This window comes from Mauremys mutica, chromosome 4 (genome assembly GCF_020497125.1).
Source record: "Mauremys mutica isolate MM-2020 ecotype Southern chromosome 4, ASM2049712v1, whole genome shotgun sequence".
Taxonomy (NCBI): Eukaryota; Metazoa; Chordata; order Testudines; family Geoemydidae; genus Mauremys; species Mauremys mutica.
The window spans coordinates 87,849,992-87,875,649 of record NC_059075.1 but is presented as its reverse complement, the minus strand read 5'-3'; the positions used below and the strand labels follow the sequence as shown (position 1 = coordinate 87,875,649).

At 39.3% G+C, this 25,658-nt stretch overlaps 1 protein-coding gene and 1 long non-coding RNA gene across 5 annotated transcripts in view; one reads left to right on the top strand and one right to left on the bottom strand.

The window, feature by feature from the left end:
* The window catches only part of LOC123370054, a 99,169-nt gene extending 86,408 nt beyond the window's left edge, over positions 1-12,761 (top strand). Inside the window, exon 6 of the long non-coding RNA XR_006579255.1 lies at positions 11,167-12,761. This is a non-coding gene — a long non-coding RNA (uncharacterized LOC123370054). The remainder of the gene's footprint in view (positions 1-11,166) is intronic.
* The window catches only part of ANO3 (anoctamin 3), a 370,397-nt gene that overhangs the window by 168,564 nt on the left and 176,175 nt on the right, over positions 1-25,658 (bottom strand). Inside the window, exon 1 of one of the 4 annotated variants that reach the window (XM_045016233.1) lies at positions 19,713-19,826. The exons of the other annotated variants lie outside the window; for them this stretch is intronic. The gene's annotated coding sequence lies outside the window, so the exon portion shown is untranslated. Of the gene's footprint in view, positions 1-19,712; positions 19,827-25,658 lie in introns of those variants that run through there. 4 annotated transcript variants of the gene reach the window in all.

The window sequence follows — 25,658 nt, the reverse complement described above, 5'->3', positions numbered from 1 at the left end:
TCTAGGCAGGTTCTACAGGGATTGGTACTAGGGCTGATGCTATTCAGCATTTTTAATCAATGATCTGGAAGTAAATATAAAAATCACTGCTGACAAAATTGATAGATGACACAAAGCTTGGAGTAGTAGTAAACAATGAGGACAGGCCAGTCACACGGTGATCTAGATTGCTTGGCAAACAGCACCCATTCAAACAAAATACCTCCAAGCTTTAATAATGCCAAGTGCAAAGTTATATATTTAGGAAAAAAGAACGTAGGCCACATGTATATAAAGGAGAATTGTATCCTGGAAAACTGACTCTGAAAAGAATTTAGCATTTATAATGGATCAGCAACTCAACATGAGCTCCCAGTGGGATGCTGTGGCAACAAGGGCTACTGCGATCCTCAGATATATAAACAAGGGAATAGCAAGTAAGACTTATACTCTATCAATATAGGACTACTTTGACTATGCTTTGCATTCAAAAACGTGTCAACATTTTTATACCTGTGCTTAATAGCATCCAATGCCAACCTACCTATCAATAAACCTATTGTATTGTAAAGAGAAAGAGCAAATGTTTATTATTTTAATGTAGTTCTCAACAGTTTAACTACTGCAGTCACAATTAATTGTGTCACTAAAGCAATATAATTGATATGGAAATATCACAGTTGTTTCCAGAACTTACAGATACTACCAATTCTATCTAAGTTAACTATTGGATGCCAATGAGTATCAAACCATACCAGCTGCACGACCTCAGCAACGAGCCTTCCAGTGGACAGAGCACTGGACTGGGACTCTGGAAATCTGGCTTTGTCACTGAGCCACTATGTGACCTCGAGCAAGTCACTTTACCTCTCTGTGCCTGTTTCCACTATTTAGTCTTTGAGCTCTTTCGGGTACGGATTGTCTTTTATTAGGTGTTTGTAGAGCAGTTAGCATGAGACGGCCCCTAGCACAGTTTGGAACCCCAAGGAATGACAAATCATTAAACTGATGTTCTGAATATATTGCTCCACTCATTCCTTAGAAAATTTGATAATTTTGATAATCTGAAAGCTATATGGTCATTTTAGGAACAATGATTTTGGTTTGCATTTTTACACCTGTCTCTGTACCATGTTACATTGACTAGCTTAAGGTATTTCAGGTTATTAATGTCTGAAATCATAAAATGTTACCGATTTCACTTTGATATAAATAAACTGCGTTTGAATGTATGTTGGATACTAACCTGACCTAATATCTCAAAGAGAGGAAATTTAAAAGTTTGTATGTTACATTCTTTTTTTCTAAGATCTTTGGCATTTTAATTCTAAAAGCAAAGACAGAAGAGAAGCTGGATTTTAGAAAACATCTAGAACGTACAAAGATTTATTTATTTATTTAACGTTTTACAGCCTGAACATCCCCATACCAAAATCACTGGAAGATAGCTCCAGCTCCCAGTGAAGACAATCTTTCTATCACCTGTAATGGGAATTTCAGTAAGCTCTAAGTAATTGGACTCCCCCCCCCCCATTAGGAAAGATGTAAGTCAAGGGGAAGAATCAGACTCAATGCACCAACAGTGATACCAGGTTTACCTTCATAATCATATTTTGTTATTAATAAATGTGAATCCCTAATAGTTCTAACCATGAGCAGAATATATCATACACAATACAATGTTCCCCCCCAAAATTAAGGAATGAATATGTAGAAAGAATAATCCCTTTGCTAAAATCATTGAGGAAAGCATTTTCCTACTACTTCGAATGGAAACCCCAGATTCCCTATAATACTTTTCATTTCTATATTTTCAGCCAACATTCTCAAAGTGCTTTACAAACATTAAGCAAGCCTACTAATGCCTGTAAAATACTGCAGCTAAATGCTATTATTCTGTGCACAAACGATTAGTAAACTGAGAAACACTGGCCAACTAATGAACAAAACCCAGGAGCCCTAATATCCCTAGTGTAACTATAGGACTGCACTGCCCCCTTCTTTGAGGAGCTGCAGAAAGACATCTTCAGCTCTCTAATATCCTGGGACCAATATAGCCACAACAACATTGCATACATCTTCAGCTTTGGGAGACGTAACTAACTTTCTCCCAAAAATGAAATTACTGTCTTCTAAACAGAGTGAAAGGGAGAGAGGGCAATGAGATAAGTGAATCTGTACAGGAAAGATTACTGACACGGTAGGAGTCCTTAATGCTGCCAAATCTCCTGGGTCTTATAGCTCCAATCTAGAAACGTTTGCTAGGCTATGTTTTAACATAATGTACGTATCCCCTCAAAATATAATGATTCTTATGCTTCCTCCAACTAGGGAAGAAGCCTTTTTTACTTCAAAGACGGTCAAATGACCAACAGAGAGTGGTATTCTGAAATGTCTAAAAGCCAACAAATAAATGTGAATTTGTGCGACTCAGTTTTGGCCTATTGATGAGAAAAGCAGTATATGGAGTCTGACAGTGTTGCACAGGTCTCTGATTCATCAATAAAAAAAATACCCTACCTTACCAACTGAAGGACTTGCAAGCTGTCATTAAAACCTCAGACATCTCACCCTTTGATTTCCCATATGCTACACACTGATGCTGTGAACCATTCCCAGACTCCATTAGTCCTCTCCTGTCCTTGTACCAGGACAACCATCCCAGCCCTTTCAACTGGACCAAGACAACCATCCCAGCTCTTCCCATGGGAATCCTCACAGCTTCTCTTGTGGGAGCATCCTTTCCAGGGGAGCATTCCCCACATTCCCAGCACTCTCATTGTTTCTTCACGTCCAGCTGTCTGGCCCCAGATAGATCAGCAGGTAAGCCGCTTTCCTGCTCCCTTGCCTTCAGCTCTCTTTGGCCCTTGACTCAGGCTCAGAGCCAGAAGACAACACCCTCTGCTTCCTTCTGACTGCTCCTCCAGTCTTCCTGATCTCTGGCAGTTCCCACCTGCCTCTGACTCCCTGGGACTCTCCCTCCCTGATCCTTTATTGGTCTCAGGTGCTGCCCTGCCATTTTAATTGGCCAAATGAAAACATGAGTCCTGGCACAGGGGAACTGGACCTACTTCATTTCTAGGAGCCAGAGACCTTGTGACTATCCCAAATACTGTTTTATGAAATGACTACTACTGAATATTTGTTATGCTGTAGTCACAGCATAACAAATAAGCCATGTAAGTAGATACAAGATTGATAACCTAAGGCTAAAAAGTTATGCAAGTAATTCTGTGTGCACTGGATTGAAAAGGTGTCATGGGTGAATGTACACAATTCAGTGGTGGTGGGGGGGTGTTTTTGTTTTTTTAAACTATGTGTAACAGATCCTCAAGACTGTCCATTTAACATCCATTAGACAAGATGGAGATGCCACACAGTTGGCTCTAAACATAATATATCTTTTCATCAGTTTCATGGACAATTATGATTTGAGTAATGTTACTTTCTTCTTTATTTACAGTTTCAATATTTAATATGTTGCTATAACTCCTCAAGTTTGCTTCCTGTTAACTTGGTAAAAACTAGAGCTGGTAAAGTAATTCATAAAACAATATTTATTCAACGTATTTAACCTCTTGACCTCCTGCAAATTGTCTGCAAACAGCACAATTTTTTTTTTCAAATGTTGGCAGGTCATTAAGGATATTTCATATTCAGAACTGGAGCTATTTAGATTGGACAGATGGGTTTCTTTCCCCTCATTTGATTGACGTTAACTCTTATAATCAGGTTTCCAGCTCAAATAAACATGCTTACAAAGTCACTATTTATTTTCCATTTTGCAACAGTATTGCAGTTCACCTTTGAACAGCTAACAAATTACACCCTAAAAGTGGCTGTGCATCAGTGAAGAGAAAAGTGCTTCGTGTACATACGGACCAGTGCTTTCAAAATTCTTTGAGCTAAAATGTGATTTTATATATAAAGATAATTGTTAATAACCCAATCATGTGTACATATAATCAAGGTAAGCGGCACATTTACATGTTTTACAAAAACAGATTAACTTATTTTCTGTTGTATACTTGCTCTTAAAGCAAAGCCTTATTTCTAAATCTGACTCTCATTGTGATGGAAATGCATGTACATCTCATCTTTTCTTTATTCTTCTACAGCTCATATCAGTAAAAGGAAGGAGTAGCTTGTACATTTTCACAGCCATGAATAGCTCTTAGCAGATAGTGGATTTAAATGGAAAACCAATTATAGGCACTATTGCTCTGACTCCTATGCAAAGAAATGTCACTAGGCTTTCTTTGTAAAGTCCTCTAATTCCAATTACATTTTCTAACTTAAAATATGTTTCTGAACATGAAATGCATTTGCAACAACACCTACAGGATTGCTGTAAAACTACTGCAGAAATTAATTTACAAAAATAGTTGGATGTAATAGCTGACTGTAGACAGTCAGATTTTTAGTTTCCAATTACAGACCCACCAAAAAGAAATTGAGTTGTAATTTATGGTAATTAGTGGTCCAATTTCTGTGAAACAATAACTGACAAATGTTTAATGTCATAAAAATAACAAAGGACCTGAATAATGAAATTAGCTTCCCCAGACAATTGCTGGTGAATTCAGTATCTAGCAATGCTTGAATGAGCTGTTCAGTTTCTCATATTTGTCCTGATATTTTTAATGCACAAATAAGAATTTCTCTTTTCATATTTCATAGCATGCAGAGTGAAGGTTGGGACACTTTGCCTTTCCTTGACAGTATTGTTCATTTTCCTGTAAGAACAAATGTTTTATAGCCACAAGTATTTTTTTTAAATTAACAAAACCCAGAAATGAGTGGTCATCATGGATGGAAGAGAAAATGTAAATCAAGGATAATCATCAAGCTGCTCTTTATGGTCTGAATATAGATTTTACCAGCTGATCGCAAGTGCCCATTGTTGCAATAGGAAAAGCCAAGTTGTACATCATGTGTGATTACATACATTTAACATTATTAATATTCTGTACCCTGTTATACTCTACTATGCTGAACCTGGGTAGGCAATTACAGGAAAAGCATCTTTTTGATGTAACCTTTCTGCCAAATATGTGGTAGGTATGTTATCCTTTTGGACCACAGAGACTAGAACACCATGTTCATAGAAATCATTTCTCATTCACATTTTTGTCTTAATAGCATGCTAGATTTTTTAAGTAGCCCATGAAGTATAAAGCAGCACGTGTTCTGCACTACTGCATTGCAGGAACCAGATGTATAAAAGCTGATGCAGCTTCATCCCTACCTCCACTGATCTCTGGTGTTCCAGCAGTTAAACGCTCAGTGGAAAGGGACTGGAAGCAATGCAGCCATCAGCATGAATATTTACCTGTCGAAACTGAATCAAAGTTGGAATAGCTGTTGCTTAGACCCCACTGCCAGTGGACTTGTACTTAGTTTGGTAGCATGCAGAAATCTAGCAAATTTTGTTGTGTGTGCAGAAACAAACATGGGGGGGGGTTATAGTGGGAAACCTATATTTTCCTGACTCCCATAGGTGAATGGGTTTTGTTCATACTTAAAAGTAGAAACAAAAAATGCCAATTGATCAAGCAAGGAAAATTTCATCCCAAGAGTATCATTTTTCAGAAAAGCCACCAGCATGAGAATGAATTGAAAAGAGAAGGCTACAATGGAGTTGCCAACATAACATTAAAGATGACCTACAGAACAAAAAGAAAATTGGGCTTGTATCCATTTTTGTTTGATATGTAAAGAAGGCCTGAAATGTTTAAAATGTGTGGTTTTCTATACAATGCATATGCTCTGAGATCCCCAAGGGGTCATTCAGGAAAAAATCAGGAAAAACTAAACAATCCTGACATTAAAAAAAAGCAGCAAGAGATGGGGGAAATAATCTTAAACAAATAAACAAAGCCTCCCAACCTATCAGGCCCTCTTTGTACATCAGGGCACAAGCCCAGCATTTAAAACATATTTTGCAGGTCATCTTTTAAATAGACTGTTCACCACAAACTGAGCAACATAACAAATCCATAGTAAATATGTTCATAGATAATGTGTTTCAGACTTAACCAGTGGGCAAGTGGCATGAAGAGGTGATAGTATTCTGATTTAGAGGGGAAAGGGGAATGATATTTATTGCCTGTGCCTTAATATATCAGGGTTGATCATAAATCACGGTGATGGGTATTTTTCATTTCTAGCCTGTACCGCAGATAAACACTTTCATAAATCAATTTTATGAAACAAGTTTTTTAAATTATTTAATGAAATATTTACTGAACACTTATGTCTTTTATGCATTATTAGTGACTATTCTACCATTTCCATATAATTCTACCAAAACCGTAATAAGCCTGTCTAGGCATAGATTTTTTAAAAAGTTGATAGCTACCTTCACTTCCCCTCTAAACCAGGTTGGTTTTTTAATCAATGTAGTCTGCTTTCTTGATTGTGGAATTTTGGGCAGGTAATGTATTCTTAAACAGTTCAAGTATCATTCATATCTTTTTTGTTCAAATTCTCTCTCCCAGTTGATTTGGCTCATCATTATTTTCAGCTTTGTGAACCTGGCCCTTTTTAAAACAATATGAAAATCTCTCTCTCCCCCCCCCCCTCTCTATATATATGAACCTGGGTAGATATATATAGAGGAATCCATCTTTATTGCTACAAATCTTGTCATGTTTTCCATCCTGCAGTCAGGTGCAGAAATTGGAAGTGTCAGATGCAAGTGTAAATGACCTGAGTTAGCAATTCTCTATGCTGCCATTGACTCAGAGGTGGCAGGATTAATATATTAAACAAAAACAAAATACTTTGAGTGTGCATTGTTATCTCTGGACAGTTACCTAACTGATGAAATCCTGACAGTACTGACGCAGATTTACGGTATCTTAATTTATTAAAAATTTCCAGTGTCTCTCTCTCTAAGTATTTATTCATTCATTCTCAGTAGCCACACCCTCAGTGTGGGAAAGATTGCTTACTTTATGGAAGAAGCAGGAAGTACAACTGACAGAACTAAAAGATTGCCTTAAATCGGTGTGGATCTTAGAGGTTCAGCAGAGGTCAAGGCCTCCATGTGGAAGCCCCTTGCTTGTAATGGTTTCAGGCTGCTTTCTGCTTCATCCATCTGTTGTCAGTATGGCTCCTGTATTTGTGCTAGCATTTTACAAAGAAAAAAATAAGTTAACACGATGCCTAATGTATCTAGGCTAGTGTCTTGATGTCTGATTTGTGCCTATTTATTCTTTTTGAATTATAACATTCAAAAACCAGTCGGAGAACACTTCAATCTCCCTGGCCACTCGATTACAGACCTAAAAGTAGCAATATTACAACATAAAAACTTCAAAAACAGACTCCAATGAGAGACTGCTGAATTGGAATTAATTTGCAAACTGGACACTATTAAATTAGGCTGGAATAAAGACTGGGAGTGTGTGTGTGGGGGGGCCATTACACAAACTAAAACTATTTCCCCATGTTTATTCCCCCCCCCACTGCTCCTCACACCTTCTTGTCAACTGCTGCAAATGGACCATTTTGATTACCACTACAAAAAGTTTTTCCCCCCTCTCCTGCTGGTAATAGTTCAACTTAACAGATCACCCTCATTATAGTGTGTATGGTAACACCCATTGGTTCATGGTGTGTATGTGTGTGTTCCTACTGTATTTTCCACTGCATGCATCCGATGAAGTGGGATTTAGCCTACAAAAGCTTATGCTCAAATAAATTTGTTAGTCTCTAAGGTGCCACAAGTACTCCTGTTCTTTTTGCTGATACAGACTAACACGGCTGCTACTCTGAAACTTGTTACTTGTATTACCACCTGGTCATCTGCTCCTAACCATTAAAGTAAACAGGGACACACTGGGAAGTAGAGTACATGATTTAAAAAAAAAACAACATTAGTAAAGCAGGACTTATGCCAAATTGACAGTGTGTTATAGGTTGCTGTTTGGTTGGACATAAAACTTTGAGTCTATTGATTGCTTGGCCATTAGAAAAAGAAAATTAAGTTCCTGTCTTTAGGGCATATGGGCCAAGTCAGCTGTAATCGATGGATTTTCAGAGTGCAGCAATGTGTTGGGCCTTCCCCAGACAAAGTTAAGGAAGGAAGATATTTGCAGGCAAGCAATGGCAAGAAAAGAATCTAGAACAAGGCCACAGACAAGTGTAGATGATGATTAAGCTGGCATAGGTCTTCCACCATCCAAAAAGCCGAGTTAATCAAATGAATAGCTAATGGAAGATTTGTAATGTGATGTGATTTTTCATATTAAAGTCCTCTTGAATATAAATATTTTAAAAAGTTTATCACCATGAAATATTTGGGGTTGAGTGATTTAAGCTTTAATTTTAATGGAATCAGTCACTGAATGAAAATAAAGCAATATTAGTGCACTTAATTTAACATGGGAATTTAAAGACTCTGGAAAGCTGTTGGCAAGTCTGGAAGCTGTCTGAAATCTTAATAAGCACTTAGTTGCTGGAAAAAACAAACAACCAAAAATATTAATATCAATAGTATTGCAAAACTCCTGAAGGCTGTATTTTCTCATTCAACTAGATATATTTAAAATAAGAGATTCCCCTTTTCCATTAAGTGGTTCCTAAATCTCTACTGAAAATGCTTTCTAGAAAGCACCTAGAAATAGCCTAGTGAGACCTGTCAAAGTGATGCTTGAGTTTAATAGATCTAACTGCAGCATCTTGAGACAGGGCAGGGGGAAGCAGGAGAAGAATGGTGAATTAAATGAATTCTATATATGTGCATTAATGCTCTCGAGTCTAGTGGAATAAAATGGTACTGCCCACATATAACAGTAATAAGAATTAGCCAGGCTGCTATTTCTAGTTTAGAGCTAGATTGTAACTTGCAGCCATTTACCTAAGTAAGGTGCATGTGCAACTGTACTGTGCCCTGAAGGGCTCAGGGAGAGAGTGTACTTTCAGAATGCTGTAGACTACTCTCAGTGGTGCAGCCAACCCACTACACAATGACCCACCTCTTCCCTAAGAGCACATTGAGATATCAGGTCCTTCACAGAGAATGCAATTGTGACAGACCATGCAATTCGGGGAAGGTTCCTTGCTCATGACCTTCATTCTCCTATAACTCTACATGGAGGTGTCACAATAGGATACATTTAACCGAGGAGATATAGGGCTCTTTTGTCTAAAGGAATAACTGGTCAAACACTGCAAAATACGAGATGAGAATTCCAGTTGGACAAATTTAAAGTCAAAAGGTAGTTCAGGAACAGGACCTGAGTTTGGTGTGCGGCTGTATTTCTATCAGAAACAGATATAACCTGAATGCATGTCTGACCGATGTCATGAGAAAGAGGAGATTTCTTTGGTACCTGCTGTAAGCCCTTCTGAGATAGAACTTAGGAACAATCATGCAATTAGTATTTTCAGAGAAGAACCAAAAAATTTTAAGGGGGAGGATTTGGTACCTGAATGGCAGATGGATAGATACAAAGAAGAAATTGAAGTGAAAAAGGAACCACGTTTCAAACTACAGATAACCATATTTACAAGGTGAATGGATGAAATGGTAGATGAATTTAACATTCATTAGTACCATGCAAGAATAGAATTCTTGTTTCTTGTATAACTTGATAATCTGCAATAACATGTAAAAAGCCAGAGTAACAGGAGTTTATGAATAGGTATTGAAGAGAGGGGAAAAAAGATGCTGCTCCTTGGGTCTATCTCCTGGCCCACTCCATTGCCACTACAATGTAGCTGTTCTACTGACAGCCCCAACAGGGGCTTAATTGTTAGTAAATAGGGCTTTGCAAAATCCCTCCAATATCATAGATGGATTTCATACATAATGAGTCAATAAGACATCATTCTAGGCAGAGCTGAGAAAGAGCTATAGTTAAGGTTGTCCAACCCTTTCCATCTTAAGTCTATTTTCAGTTGCTTATAACCTTGCCAAACATTAACCATTTGGGCCGAAATAGTCCATGCCAGACCTCTGACTTAGGCTGAATTTTTGGAACATTCAGCAAAAATGGTTCAGCTGTTTCAGGAAACAACATTAGGAGAAACAAGAGGTTTTGCCAATGTTAAATTCTTCCAACAGTTTCAATGAGAAGTTGCTTGTTTTGGAACAGGGACTTCAAATTTGGCAGGGGGCATCCTGGGGTGAAATAGGGAGGTATATTTTGTTGTCCCTGTGAAAATACACCCAAATTTGACCAATTTATGTGTGAAAACCATCTTTTGCACACAGTCAGTAAAGGTTTGTTAGAGTTTGGCAGCAAATTTTCTTCAAAGATTCCATCTGTAGTGGGCATGCTCCACCACCACAGAGCTCCATGGAGCCACGCTAACAGAGTTTACTGAGTACGCTCCAGCCCAAGGCTGGACAAGAATTTCCCCACAAATGTTACTCCGGGCTGCTGGGGGCCACTGTGACAGGAGAACAGAGAGCAGGGAAACACTCTTTTCTGCCCTCACTGCTCCTTTTGATGACTCCCAGGCACCATGGAGGAGAAAGCCACCCAGCTAGAATGCAGAGGGGTGAGAAGGACAGGCTGAGCAGTGGGATAAGGAGATTAATGGCTGGAAAGGAGCAGGAGGAGGACAGGAGAAGATGTAATTTCCTATTTTAAAAAAAAAAATCTTAACATGCAAACTCAAGCCTGTGCGACCTTAATTCAACTTCCAAACGTGTGCATTATGATACTGTCTTTAATATCATACTGTTTTTCTCAGTGGACCCCTGCCGCAATTAGTGCGCACAAGGTGAATTAAGGTTGCATGAGCAACTTTCTATCAGCATTTCTTAAGTGTTGACTTGTCAGGTTTAGTTTCAATATATTAAAAAAACCAATATATTTATATATGCTGAGTGTGTTTATAAACTATAATATATTAAATAATATCTGAAAGGGCCTCCTTTCATATTTGCTCCTAAATATAATCCTATATTGATTCTTATAAGTACAATGTGTAAAACATTAGCTATGGTGCAGTATTACAGAAAAAGCTTTTTTTTGTTGTCTCCCCATTTGGAAAGTAAGTTGCTAGAGCAAAATATGAATACTTGTATTTTCCTACTAACTTTTGTAAATGTTAAAATCCTGTATCTACACATGCTGTTAAACTCCTGTGCTTCAGTTCTACATGCTGAGATCGCAGATATTCCCTTTGCTTGGTATTCTAGAGCTAATCTCATATTATTTATTACAGTTCACATCACACAGATGGCACAAGCAAATTCTTTCAGCCTTTGCAACTCTGAACTACATCAAGATGTTAACTGTGGTGATTTGAAGAAATACAAAGAGAAACCAGAAGAGCTTATCCCTACAGATGAATTAACACAGCCCTTTAAGGGGCAAGAACCTTTAATACTAGCACAACCACTGCTGCAAATGGTTTGTACAATACCTCCATTAGTGCCCACATATGCAGGGTATTTTAACTCATCTGTGCTACGGGTTTTAATTTGGCTTCTCTTGTTCAGGAGCAAAATCATTATCCAAGACACAAAAATAGAATTACCCTACAACTAAGAAGCAGCCAGTCTCCCTTTTTACTACCAGTTTGCATATCAGTCCCTATTTTCAAAGGAAGCAAAAATAGATCCACAGTCAATTTTTTTCACTAAAAATGCATATTAAGTTTTAGCATGCGGCTTTAATGCACAAAGCACTCAGCATGCAAAGCAGCCAAATATGTGGATTGAAGAATCCCTAAGTACTTATCTGCAAGACTAATACTAATGGCTTCCAAGCTCTTTGTGAAAAGTCTCTTAATATTTATTTATATCGTCATCTGCATTTCAAAATGCCTCAATATTATGATGTTAATACATTTTATAAAGTGCACTGACTGTATAGGATTGAGACCAGGAATCATTATGACCTATATTGAGTGTTAAACAGGAAATAAATGTTTGTCAGACGTATAAAGAATTAAGAAGGAGAAATCCATACAACTACAGAAAAGATACTGAAATTACTCAGAAATCTCTTGTTCACTCATCCAGCTGAAATGTGAAGTAACCTGTGTCCACTTTAGTAGTGGACAGAACACTGGACTGGGACTCAGGGCACTTGAGATGTATTCCCAGGCCTGCTGCATGACCTTGATCTCTCTGTGTCTCAATTTCCTCATCAATAAAATAGGGATAAGGACACTGACCTCTTTTGGAATAAAATAAAGGAAAATAATACTTTCCTGTCATGGATTTAATTCTATGCCCCCTGAAGTCAACAGCTAAACTCAGTGATTTCAATGGTGTGGAGTCAGCCCCCATATTAATGCTACACAATACTTACCTATCTATAGTGAGGCTTTGTTCCCTGCTTGGAAAAACAAAACAATCTGGCATCCTTGCAAAGCAGCAGGAAGTACTTTTTACTGATGAGACTAACACTATTCCCAGAATCATATATTATGTATTATTTTATAGTTTGCATGATATTAAAGTTGCATGCTTCGTCTTCAGAAGTTATGATTAAGGTTATTATAATAGCGGGTATTAGAATTCAGTTTTGATTAGTAGCAGTAACCTTTTAAATCTAGTGTAATAAATTTCTCCTTATGAAGGAGAATTAAAAATCCCCATTTTTCATAGACACCATGCAATATACAAGTAGTTTTCAATGTTCTTAATAAAATATTTAGAGGCAAATGCTGTTAATGATTACTAGATTCTGTGCTTAGCAAGTTGCTAAGCTCCTATACGTTTCAAATAAAGGGGAAAAAAATGTTGGATTATTTTTCTTGACTTGATCATCCCATGGTTCAGATCTGTTGTGCAGTCCCTGCTGATAGAACTGCAAAATAAAATAGCATCTTTGGGAAAACTAATTTTTGTTTGTATGTGTTTACATTTTTTTTTGGAAGGGGTGGCAGAAATGGCAGATAGATTTTTCCCTTTCAAACTGGCACATTGCAGGTTAAACTAAGGTTTACAGAGCTCCCTTAGACCTTGATCCTGCAAAGACTTAAATACATACATAAGTTTATGAACATGTTTAAATCTTTGCAGGATCAGAACTTTCAACATATGGTGAAAGGAGGCCAGTTGTATTAAGGTCTGTGCAAGATTGGGAGGGAACGCATAGCATAAAAATTGTGGATTCCACGGCAAGGGAGTGACAGGCTGCTGCACATGGAACTGCTGCTATAAGGTTGCTGTAGGTCTCTCCCTCTCCATCAGTAGCATGTTTCTGCAATATTCAGACTACGGTGGTTCAGCACATAAATACGTACATAAACTATGTTACCTGCCCTAGAGTTTGTGGCCCAGAAACACAGATTTCTTCATAATCTGCGTAAAAAAGCAATTAAGTGATGTAGCTTGGCTATAACTAAGCCATCACACCTCAGAGAGCTCTATTAATTGACTGATAGTTTCTGCATCTGCTGAGAGCTGTGGATCTTGGTAACAAATAGTGTCGCTACATTTGTTTGCACTCTCATCCAATTCACATCACAGAGGGACTAGCATGAATATTTTCACATGGACCAAGGGAAGAGGTGAGGGAGGAAGAAGTCTGAGGAGGTGCAGGAGTATAGTTCTGTCCCAATACTCCAAAATCAGTGTAAGAGATAGACCAGGCTATATTAGGGAAGGTATATTGCCAGAGAGGAACCTGGGAACTAGACCATGAGAAAAAAAGAAAAAAAATAACAAAAAAACCCTACATCTTAAACCCAATCCACACATTCTCCTATCCAAACAGTGGAGTAATAGTTCCTACAAAGATGGGCCCTCCCCACAACACACACAAGTACCAGGAGGCCCTATCTCTATGAAGCTCCCAGCAATATTTTCCTGACCCTTCCAAACAACTTCTCTCCCTCTGCTGTAAATTCCATCACCTCTCTCTAAACCTCACATTCTCCCTTCACAAGCCTCCTCCATCTCTTTGTCCCACAAATATCCCTCCTTTTTTAAGCAGGTTAAAATGACTACACAAGGTGAAAGACAGTGAAGAAAATGCGTCGGTAAGTTTCCTGGCTAGATGACTATTGACTTTTTCAGGGGGAAGGGAGGAGTAGAAGAGCGGGAAGTTTACTTAAACCGAGGATGAGGCTGGAGAGACCTTGTTACCTCATTTATTTATTAATGACTCTTTGTTTATCACCTGCTATGGAAATCTTGTTTGGATTGTTTTTAAAATCAATTATTCCTTTTTTTTATTCTTTTGTTCTGAGCAACGGGTTAGTGCATGGAATCAGATGTGTGCACACAGGTATGCTCTCTAGAGACAAAAGGGAAGTTGGTGTTTGGCTCTCTACCAGAATAATTTTAGATTCAGTTCTTCCTCTTGCATATATTAATATGATCCCTAAGGTGGGGTTTTTTCATACACAGTGACTTGTAACCACTGCTGCATACCTTGTTCTCCCTTAGTTATTGTTTTAACCAATGTCTTTGAATAAAACAGTACTGTTCAGCTCCTTTGGTACCCATGCAGGGGATCATACCTATCCATTTATATAATTTTTGAGCATCCTTCCCTAGCTTTGAACCAATGCTAGACTGCAGTTATATCTTAATGTGTAGGTCAGAATACTGTTACCCCTGAAGGATGTCCTGGTTAAGAGGATAAATGGATGAGGGAGGCAGGTATTTCTGTGATGCAATCCTGTTTATTTACAAAGTCTGGTTTCCCTATACACAATGGTACAGCTTCTTTGCTGTCTGGAAGAGGCTTGGAATTGTGAGCAATCAGCCCCAAACCTCTCCCTTTAGACTTTCTGAGGGCCACTCTTTCAGTGCTTGTTCTGCTGTCTCCTTGGCTTTTTGCTCCTCATTACTTTCCAATCACGCATACCTGGCTTCAATCCATTCAGTGACCTACTCCTGAGTTTGTTATCAGGACACAATGGAACATATTTCCCCCATACAGCTAACTTCTACTTCAGCCTTGCATAAAGCTTTGTTCTGGGCCCAAGACCCCCATTGTTTCAGCTATCTATTGCATAAAGGAACTCAACTGAGCTTCATATATATCCTGAATAAAATATGTCTGTTACAACAGTTTCAATGAAGTTTAACCCAGCACAAATACTTTACACTGAATATCAAGTGCATTTCCAAGATATCCCATTTTCATATACTGTGTGAGACTGAGCTGGAGGTTACTTGACCTATCCAACCTTCAGTTTCCCACTTTTAGACTTTTTTAAAAAAGGAAATATCAGGAAACACTCCTTAACATTCAAACACAAAATGTGGGATTATAAAATGGGTAGTTAGTACTCTCTGGGAACAGGATTGGGTCCTATACTAGTGTAACATTCATACCCATGCATCCGACGAAGTGGGTATTCACCCACCAAAGCTCATGCTCCAATATGTTTGTTAGTCTATAAGGTGCCACAGAACTCTGCCATTCATACCCAGTTTTCTTATTGTTTTTCCCCCCACTCAGGCTTCTACTGTCTTGGATGTGAAGTTTTTAAGTTTTTAAAACTCTATTCCAATGACAGTAGCACACATCACACCCCACCATTTTTCAATATCTGACCAAACAAATGTTATATCAATGTCTCATCTTATGTAAAATTTGAAATAAATTTTGGAAAGATTCTTTCTTGGACTTTTTTTTTTTTTTTTTTTTTTTTATTAAAAGAAGCCCTTGTATCATTGAAAACCAGCAGAAACAAAGTAGTACTGAAATTAATCTTCTAGATTAGAAACCATTTATTATCTTGGCCTAGTCACACAATAACTATATCTACCAAGTGGGATAGGGATCAGAGCATAGGCTCTGGAGTTCAAAAACCAGCTTTGTCATTAACTCACTGTGTGACTTAATCACTCAACCTCCCTGAGTCAGTTTCCTCATCTGTAAAATGGGAATACTACTACTTACTTAATCGTGTTGTGAAGCATGGGATTAAATAGATATGATGGAATTTTCAGGAAGGCTCAGCACTCGCAATTGGGGCTAGATTGTAAAGAGAGCCCTGTCCCCATTTAGGCAGCTGTTTAAGTTGCCAGATTTCTAGAAGAAGCCAGGCTTTTGGATGCTGAGCGCTTATGAAAACTTGGCCATTTATGTTGGCGCCTAAACGGGAGGTAATCTTTTAAAATCTGTTCACAATTGTGGGTGCTAAATACATGAAAAACCAGCCCTGAGTTCTTTAGAGAATTTGGCCTTTAATGTTTAAAATATGCTACGTAAGGACCAAGTGTTATTCCACAATTCACCCATTTCTGCACCATGTGAGGTTAGTGGCGAAGGAAAAGCTCAAAAACGTTAAATGGGAAAGCAGTGCCCTCTGTAGCATTCTGACCCAGAGGCCATGGAAGGAGCTCCTCTCTCTCTCTCTCTCTCTCTCTCTCTATATATATATTTTGAGGGAATAGCCTCTTCAGTACCTTGCTGGGAAAGCCTACAGGGAATATCAATGGCTCTAATCAGTATTATCTTAGGATGGTTGTTTCTCCCACTGGGAAATTAATCAAGGGTGATATGAGGAATTCAGGAGCTGCAACCATGAGGGGAGACAAGAACCAGGAACTATTGACAGATGGCCTTGGCTTCTGTGACCACTTCAGGATGTTCTGAGAAACCCACAGATCCTAGGACAGCCATGGTTTAGGGGGTCAGGCCCTCGTCTCTTCCTTGTGTTTTCCTCATCTAGTGGATATTTTCCCCCACAGATCTGAGTAAATCTTAAAGGCTTGGGGGCAGTTCAGCTAAGATTATGAACAGGCTGGAAAGCTGAAAACAATTTGGGGGGGGGGGGGATTTTCAGTAATTTTGCTTCCTTCTTAGCCAGAAAACCTGTGAAAACCTCTCATGTTATTCCTACACTTCCACTTCCAGTTCTGACTAGAAATACAAAAAATGAAAATAAAAAAAAAGTACTAGGGAAAGGAAAAATAAAGTTATCCCAACTTTTTCATGCCTCAGAAAAGGCTCGTTTCAGGTTCAAGTTTTGGTTGAAGGTTTCGGTTGGTTATTTTATTTGTGCCAGTATAACCAGCCCTATTGAAACTGCTGTATTTTTGTTGTACACAACTGTTTTCCCTCGTCATCAAGGCACAATCCCTCTGGGAGGGGAGCCCTGCAACCTGACCCGAACCCAACTACAAGTGTCGGCGATGGATAAAATGGAAAAACAACCAGACCCTCTGGAGTTCTGGTCTGGCTGGCTCTCCTCCTCCTACCTATGGGTTTGGCCTGGTAGTAGCAGCTGCATGCCCCACTCCTGCCAGTTGCTGCACTGTGAGTACCACAGAATGAACATGCCAAGGAGCTGCAGCGCCTCTCACTTTGCAGCACAGAAAATACAGCAGGGAACTCTGGATGGCAGGAGCAGGGCACACAGTCGCTGGCACATGCATCGGCTACCGTGCCAGCCCTATGGGATGGAGGAGGATAGCCAAACCCACAGGGGAGAGGGAGTGGCAGCAGCGCTGACTCACATTCAGGGGGAAGGGTTGGGTTAGAAGACTCAATGCTCTTAGGCTTGGGTTGGGTGGGCTTGGGTCTGGTCTTGGTCCAGGTATGAAAGTTAGGCCTAATCAGACCTCTGTCAGTCAGAGTTCTTCCTGGAGCAGCGCAGCTATACACTGCCCCCTACTCGGGCCAGTGGCTAAATGCAACAATGTGGCCCATTATGCCTCATAACACTACTATGAGGTAAAATAGTATTATCCCCATTTTACAGATGAGATTGTTAGGCCTAAATAAAGATGTAGCACAAAACCAGTTATGCCAACCTGACTGAAGTCAGGCTAACAGAGGTTTCTGGGTAATCCCAGAGTGGAAATACTGAGAAGCAGCATTGTCTCACAAAGCCCTGGGAAAGAGTGAGATAAGTGAGGGGTTGGTACCAGCTGTGTTATGTTAGGAACAGTGTTTGAAGAACTGATAAGAAACACTATCCCACAGTTCTGACTCTAATTCCCCGTTTTAGTTTTCGGTGTGTTTAACTCCCTTACATTCCTAACTTTTGGCACTTGTTAAGATATTAACAATTTAATACTGTGGAGACTAGGCATGCGTATAAATTAAAAGGTGTCTAATTTCTAGTTGTTAAACAAAGTGGGGTGGGTTGCTCAAGTGAATGTTTTATGACGTAATAAAACTGTCTATATAGGCTGATACTAAGCTGTAAAGAGGAGCTGGTTCTCTCTGGAGCCGAGCTGCTCTCTATTGATGCGTGCACTTGTCAATAAAGAGCTTTTGATCGGACCTTGCTGGTGTTGCCTGTCTCTCTGCGGTCAGACAACAAACTTCGCTGTCGGGGTTCGAGTCCCTGACAAGTTTCAGAAGCACACACTGGTTTAGGACCGAATTTTCAGAAACGTATACTAATGTATTCCCAGCTTCAGTCGCAAGTGGCTACTGAGCATCCAGAAATTGAGACACCTAACATTAATTGATTTATTTTCAGCCAGAGGTATTTGCCCAAGGTAAATCTATAGCAGTGTCAGGAACTGAAGCCAGACTCTCAGTCCCAGGCCTTAACCACAAGGCCATCTTTTATAATGGAAATTGTAAGAATAATTAAACAAAAACAAAAAAAACCCAGTTTCACTAAGAATCTGTTTATATTGTTTCTCTCTTTCAGGCATCACTGATTTTATTCACCTGAGTTCTAAACAATGGGGGAGGTTGAGCACAAACCACTTGCATTATTCTTGCTTGCTACAATGGCAATTATGGTACATTTGAAGAAAAACAATGCTAATTGGGAAACTAAGTTTTATTCTTTACACAAATGAATACGCCTTGCCACATGCTGTACAACATTAGCTACACAAGCAGCAAGGAGTCCTGTGGCACTTTATAGACTAACAGATGTATTGGATGCATTCGACGAAGTGGGTATTCACCCACAAAAGCTCATGCTCCAATACGTCTGTTAGTCTATAAGGTGCCAAAGGACTCTTTGCTGCTTTTACAAATCCAGACTAACACGGCTACCCCTCTGATACCATTAGCTACACAGTATATTTAACACAACATCACTTAAAATCTTAAACCGCTGTTGGACTTCTGTAAATACATTGCACAGTTCAGATAGGTGTGCACACTAAATATCAGAAATTCTAGATGGGGGAATTATCTTTCTTAAAACTGTTTATGTTGCAAACTGGTGCAATGCAATCCACAGGAAAAAGAACAAAGGTATCATTTCTTCATACTATCTATGGATCCTCAAATTCAGCCCAGCAAGTAGGAAAATATTGTATACATTGCAGAAAGGGTCTCCTTGTCAACACAAAACTACTTGTTTTATTGTGAAGTCCTGTAAAATTGTGCTAGTAACAATAAGTTCTCCTTATGTTCCATATTTCCAATAGTTTATTTATACTAATATAATTAAGAATATTTCTTTTCTGTATGCGACCTAATATAAGGGAGAATGAGATTTTTCAATTTGCTCATAGTTCTGAGGGAAAAGTCATTTTGGGTCAGCCCCAAGCCATTCTCCCCCACCCCCCTCCCATTACTGTCAACTAAACAGAAAAAAAGTTATTTTTGCTCTGTAACACTCGCCACCATCAGAGTGCCCTACAGGTCACTCTACAGCACCCTACCTCTGTTTTCATCCTCTTCAGGGCCTTTTAAGAACTCTCTGCCCATGCATAGCTCAAAAAAAATCCCCTCTTGGGGTCTACTTTGAGTCCTTTGGTACATTTTAGTTCTGTAGGCCTCAAACTCAGTCCAGTACCTCTCTTCTGATTGACCCAAAACATAAAACACAAACTCACACAATTTTCAGTCCAGTTGGCCTTTACAGTCTTTCACCTGTTTCAGCAGGGTCTCTTCCAGGCTTCCCGGGTAAAGAGTTTTCTCCCGCTTGCTCCTGCTTCTTCAGCTTTTTCACTGCTCAGCCCCTGCAGGATCCTTCTTGCTCCTATAGTATCTAGAACTTCCACCCTTCACTACTCCGTCCTCATTTTATATGAGGAGCACCTGATTCAACCCAGCTGCAGCTTGTCCTGTAATCAGGGCTGACATAGGCCCAGGCTCTCCAGCCCACCAGCAAGCCTCCCTGTGACAAGGTCAAACAAAATGTTTCATCAAACCCAAAATTAAATGTTTCATTACATTTTGGGAATTACTAAACTTTTTTTTAATATATAAAAGCAATGTAAATGAAGGGATAGCTTCACAAGGAGACTTAGGTACCATTCACAAGACCAGGGAGGAAGAGCCCCTCTTATGCCCTAGAGTCCAGTGCTTTGGCACTCAGCTGGAAGGTAGGAGACACTAGTTTGAATTGGAGCAGGATTGGCACACAAGTGTCCCCTCTCCCCGGTGACAGGGCCAGCTTTATGAAGGGTGGGGTCCGATTTGAATACGTGGAAGCGGTCCAGGGCTTTGGCGGCATTTCAGCGGCGGGGGTCCACTCTGGGTCTTCCGTGGCACCGAAGGACCCCCACCACCACCACTGAAATGCCGCCGGACCCCCCGCCGCTGGGTAAGTATAAAAAAAAAATTAAAAAGGTGTCTATGGCACGGGGCATCAGGCGAATCGGCCTAAAGCTGGCCCTGCCCGGTGAATGCCCTAAGCATCAGGCTATAGAATCATTCTCACTCTCTTTATATTAAGTATTTCACATAAAGTGGAACAACTTCAACAGGAGAGAGAAAGAGAGAGAGAGAGACCCACCTGTGACTACCCAATAGATTGGTAGTTAGGGAACTCCTGGAGAACTGAGTGTAAATCCCTGCTTCAGAGGAAACCACTACCACCACCTCCTCTGCCTTGTGACTGATGTTTAAATCCCCATCAATCTCGCCCAGCAAAACAAAACTGTTCATTCTGAAGAAAAGTCAAAGTGAATTGTTTCGACATTTCTGATTTTTTAAAAAGTTATTTTTCAACTCAAACAGTTCAGCAAAATCACAAAATTGTGAAACATTTCAGCCAACCCAGATCTGCATTTTTTTTTGGTGAAAAAAGATTTGGCTAAAAATATTTGCCCTGCTCTATGAACTACCCTTTTACTCCCATGCAGAAGTGGTGCTTCCAGGCCCCAGGAAACCTGCGCTGGTGGGGCAGTGTAGGGAGTTTACATTGCTGTTGCTTCTGCTGTACGTATGGATCAGTAGAGATGTTCAGTCTCCAGGGCATTCAATCAAAAACTTTGCACCTGCTCTAAATTCACATTTTAAATAAAAGACTCACGAATTGACAATTAGCTTTCTGAATGTGATGTTAAATCACATGCTTTTAATAGGTAACTGAAATGCTACAGGGCATGTTTTATCCCTAAAGTTTCTGGGGAAAAGATGCATTGCAGGGGAAAGATTCCACAGAAACTACAACTACAAGGTTAACAATAAGAATCAGAGATCTGAGGCCCAAAGGGAATATAACTTCCTGTATTACTAATATGCATCCCAATTAACTAGCTCATGAAAACAACACTGTTTTTCAGCTGAATCATTTCTTTAATAAAGAAACCTTTCCATAGCATTCCCACCTCTACCACACACATTGCAAACAAAGAAATGTTCAATAGAAATGTTTGAAATACCAACCTCAATGCACAGTAAGTGTTCACATAGGGAGGGCTCAGCTAGATAAGGCTTTCAGTTTTCTCTGTCTTTTTAAAAAGTATGCACCTGTCAGTGAAGGCAGTAGGGTCCAATAGGCAGGCTGATGAATTGGGAGGCAGGAGACTGGTTTTAATCCTGGCTCAACCACGGACAGGTTATTTGACCTTAAATAAGTTACACCTCTCTCTTCGTCTCAGTTTCCCAATCTGTAGAACACGGATAATAATTCTATCCTCTTTTTGAAGTCCTATGGACCCATAGTGCCAAGTACTATGATCAAAACAGCCATTTTACATTAGACAGGCTAACCAAACAGGTCTAATTCTGGGATTATTTTAACTGGACATTTTGTAATTCACAGGCCAGCAGTGGAAAGTGAAGATCAATGGTAGATCCTGAATACTGGATCTGACACAACAGCATTGCACCAACGCTAAACGAAGGCCTTTTCTCAAATGCCTGTGTGTTACAATTAGAAATGGGCTCACACCACTAAATTCAGATCTGGACTTACTTTATCCTCATTTCACTTGCACAGAAGATTGATGGCAGAACCAGTATCACTGAGGAGTCTTGACTCCCTTTACACTAATCAGAAGAATAGAGTCCAGACCTCAGTCTTCGATGTCAGTTTGTCCACTATAAATGCATAATTTGCTTATAGCATCACATACTCAAACCCTGTCATAAGACTAACAGACTGAAATGAGGGCGTCTTGTTGCTTGTGGGCCTCATCCAAACTGTTAGCACACACTAGAAATGCATTTCATATTTCTGCAATGCTTCTTCACTCCAGGAAGAGACCTGTAAATAGCCACAGTAAGTGAAACTGCAGAGCTGATTTTTCTCCACCATTTGCAGTATGGCTTCCTGCTGGTGCTCACTGTTTGAAGAGACTTAGCAAGTGACAAAGCCATCTTACAGCAAGATACAATGAAATGACTACCGATTATACAGCTTTCTTTAGTCTCCTTCAGCAACCTTGGTAACCAATCCATAAAGTCACCTGTACCTGTACATCGTGCCTACTTATACAGCTCAGTGTGTCTTGAAACGTGCTGCGGAGGTGTGCAGCTATTTTAAAAATCTATAATTTTCCTAAATTATTAAAAAAGTCAAGATCTGTACTGAACTGTTTAAAAATTCAAAAGGTTACATATCTGAAAAAGTTACCAGTGCTCTTTTAGAGCTTGTGGTTTAAAGAGAAAATAATACCTTTTCAACATGTACAATTAAACATACTGTACAGAACTATGAAAGAGCCTGACATATCATCTTTGCACCTGAATTAGACATGTGCTACTTAAGTAATAATTCTCTGAACTTCCAGAATAATTACTTTTAGCTGAGCACCTCAATGGCTTTAACAAAACAAACTTTTTTTTTTATAAAACACATTTTCCCATCCTAAGTATAATTTATATTTCTCAATATCAAATATAAACCAATATTCACCTAAAGCATACAACAGTCTATCCTTAATCTAATAATTACCACTAAAACCTCTTCCCAGTACATACATCTCTCCAATCATCCTTATCTCAAATGCGTGGGGGGACGGAGCTTTGGAGCATGAAGTTAGCACATTCATAGTCTGCAATGAATGTTCAATAGGTGAACACATATGAATTAGAGGAAAATGAATTCTAGATGTCTTCCATGAGATTACCCTTCCAATCACCATTCCTTGTCAGTTAAATAGACCAAAATTAATTTAAAATAAGCCTGAAATCAGGATCCTATTCCCTGAGGCACAGAGAGGTTGGGTAATTCACCCAAGGTCACAGGAGATGTCAGTAGTAGAGTTCGGAAGAGAACTCAAGTGTCACCCAGCTGACTCCTAAGCAGTAGACCACACTAAACAACCAAGTTTTGCATACTATGCAAACTATCTAATGAAGAATTTGGAAGCTTACCTGCTGAAACTGGAGAAGCTAGTTAATAAATGAAATACTAGGGCGGATTATCACATAAGAACTATAGATGCATGCTTGGGGCCTCAGATGTTGAAGCCATGTGATGAAGTCAGAATCTCTGCTTCTTTTTAAAATGAGTTTTTAACCCTTGTGATTGGGATGAAAAGCTTGAAAATCTGACTTGAGTGTAACTACTGCAGCAACACCTGAGTCTGCAGACAGCCTGAAACATAGCTCTGATTGTGGCAACTCCTTCATGCATCTCAATGAGTGTCAGACCTGCTGTTCTAAGAGATCCTAACAGGCAGATGAAGAGTGCAGAGGGTCTGGCCCACCTACCAGCTATTGAAGCAAGCACTAGGGGGACAAGGGGTTCTGCTGTCACTCCTCCATCTCTGGCTCAGAGATGGAGGAGTGATGGAAAATAGTCTTACTTGTCCTGTGATCATTGAAAACCTTTTTCTCTATCGAGCAGGTCAGGGGATGTCCTCTACTAATTAAAAGCTCAAAATTATGATGTGTGGTATCATAAGCATCCGAGTCATTATGTCAGACAACTGGTGACCAGTGACAACTGCCAGGCTTTCCTAGTTGGAAGGCGATTTGTTGTTGTTTTACTTGGCACAGCCTTCCTAGCTACAAAATTCCATAGGAAAGCCACAGGAGGTGGTAACTGGATTTTCAATTACATAACCAACAACTCTGATAGTAGCTGAGGAGGTGTGAAAATACAAAACCGCATAAAACACTCGAAAAACCTGATCACTGACTTCTAGAGGATATGACCTAACATGAAGAGTAACCACTAACTGCACCATGTATTGATTACACTGCCATTATAGGATGATTCCTCAGCTGCAGTAATTGAAAATAAAAAAGCTAACAGTGCTGTGACTTGCACTACTAACAGTATATTACCTTGTGACAGATATAAAAATCAAAGTTTATTGCTAATGGTAGAGACTAAATATATTAAACAGGTAGAGCCAGACATTCACCACACAGAGTAGAATTAATGGTACTTTTCTTCTTCTCTAGTTTGATATATTTTATACAAGAAAATACCCCCACCTTTCCTAAAACATTTGCTACTTACTCAAAAGCCACATGCTAAATTATTTTGGGGAGTTCTTTTCCAGCAAGTCACCATTAAAATAAGTGATGTATTATGACGAATACAGTATCCCAGTGGCACTACCAACAAAAATTCCATTGTGTTTAATAGCATTAGAAGAAAATTAATACATTTTAAAGCCAGAAAGAATCTTTATGATCATAGTCTGATTTCCTGCAAAACACTGCCCATTGAATTTCCCCCTTGTTAATTTTACCCCAGTAGTTGCAAGACAGAACTGTATAGATATTGTAATAACTTATGAAAGGGGGATATTAACAACATACTCCTTTTTCCTACCACTCTCCATGCAGCCAGTAGTACCTCATGGCTCAGGAGTAAATAGCCCTTTCCCTGCTCAAATGGTTTTCAGTGACTTCATATCCTCTTTAGGTTGCCCCCAGTAGTATTCATTGTTGCTATCACTTTGGAAAATATTTCCCCTAGGCAAAGTGACAAAGCTCAATAAACTCGCTGCAACCTTATTAAACACGGAGATGTTCCCAGATAGGAAATGAATGTATACTCAAAGAGGAAAAACAACATCTCTATAGCGATCTGAAGCAAGGCATGTGACCATTCTGGGCAACTGTGCTCCCTAAGGATGTGTGTTTGTATTTATGTATGAGTTTATTCAGTGATTTCAGGTACAGTAAACAGTGTGACTGGCTGAGATTTGATACAGTGGAGTTTGATGCACCGTACTTATTTCCTATTGTAATAATTTTTATGGTGATCACAGCAGCATGTAAGGTTTGAAATAACATCTCCTTAGTGGATATAACACTTGACTGGGACTGAAGAGATCTGGGTTCTATTCCAGTTCTGCCACTGACCTGATGGGTGACCTTGGGCAAGTCATACACCACTCTGTGCCCCAGCTATAAAATGGGGACAATGATATTGACCTCCTACATAAAGTGATTTGGGATCTGCTGGTGAAGAACACTATGCAACAGCTAGATATTATTACTATTCTAGTATTGTCAGAAGTCCAACTCTTTCTCTTACTAAATGTATTTATATTTCTTTAAGAAGGTGACTGACTTCAGTGGTGAGACAATTAACAAAATTTATCATTGAAATGAACGGAGGCCTCTTTGCTAATGAGGTACAAATGCCATAGAGGTACATGCAGATTTCTGAAGATATAT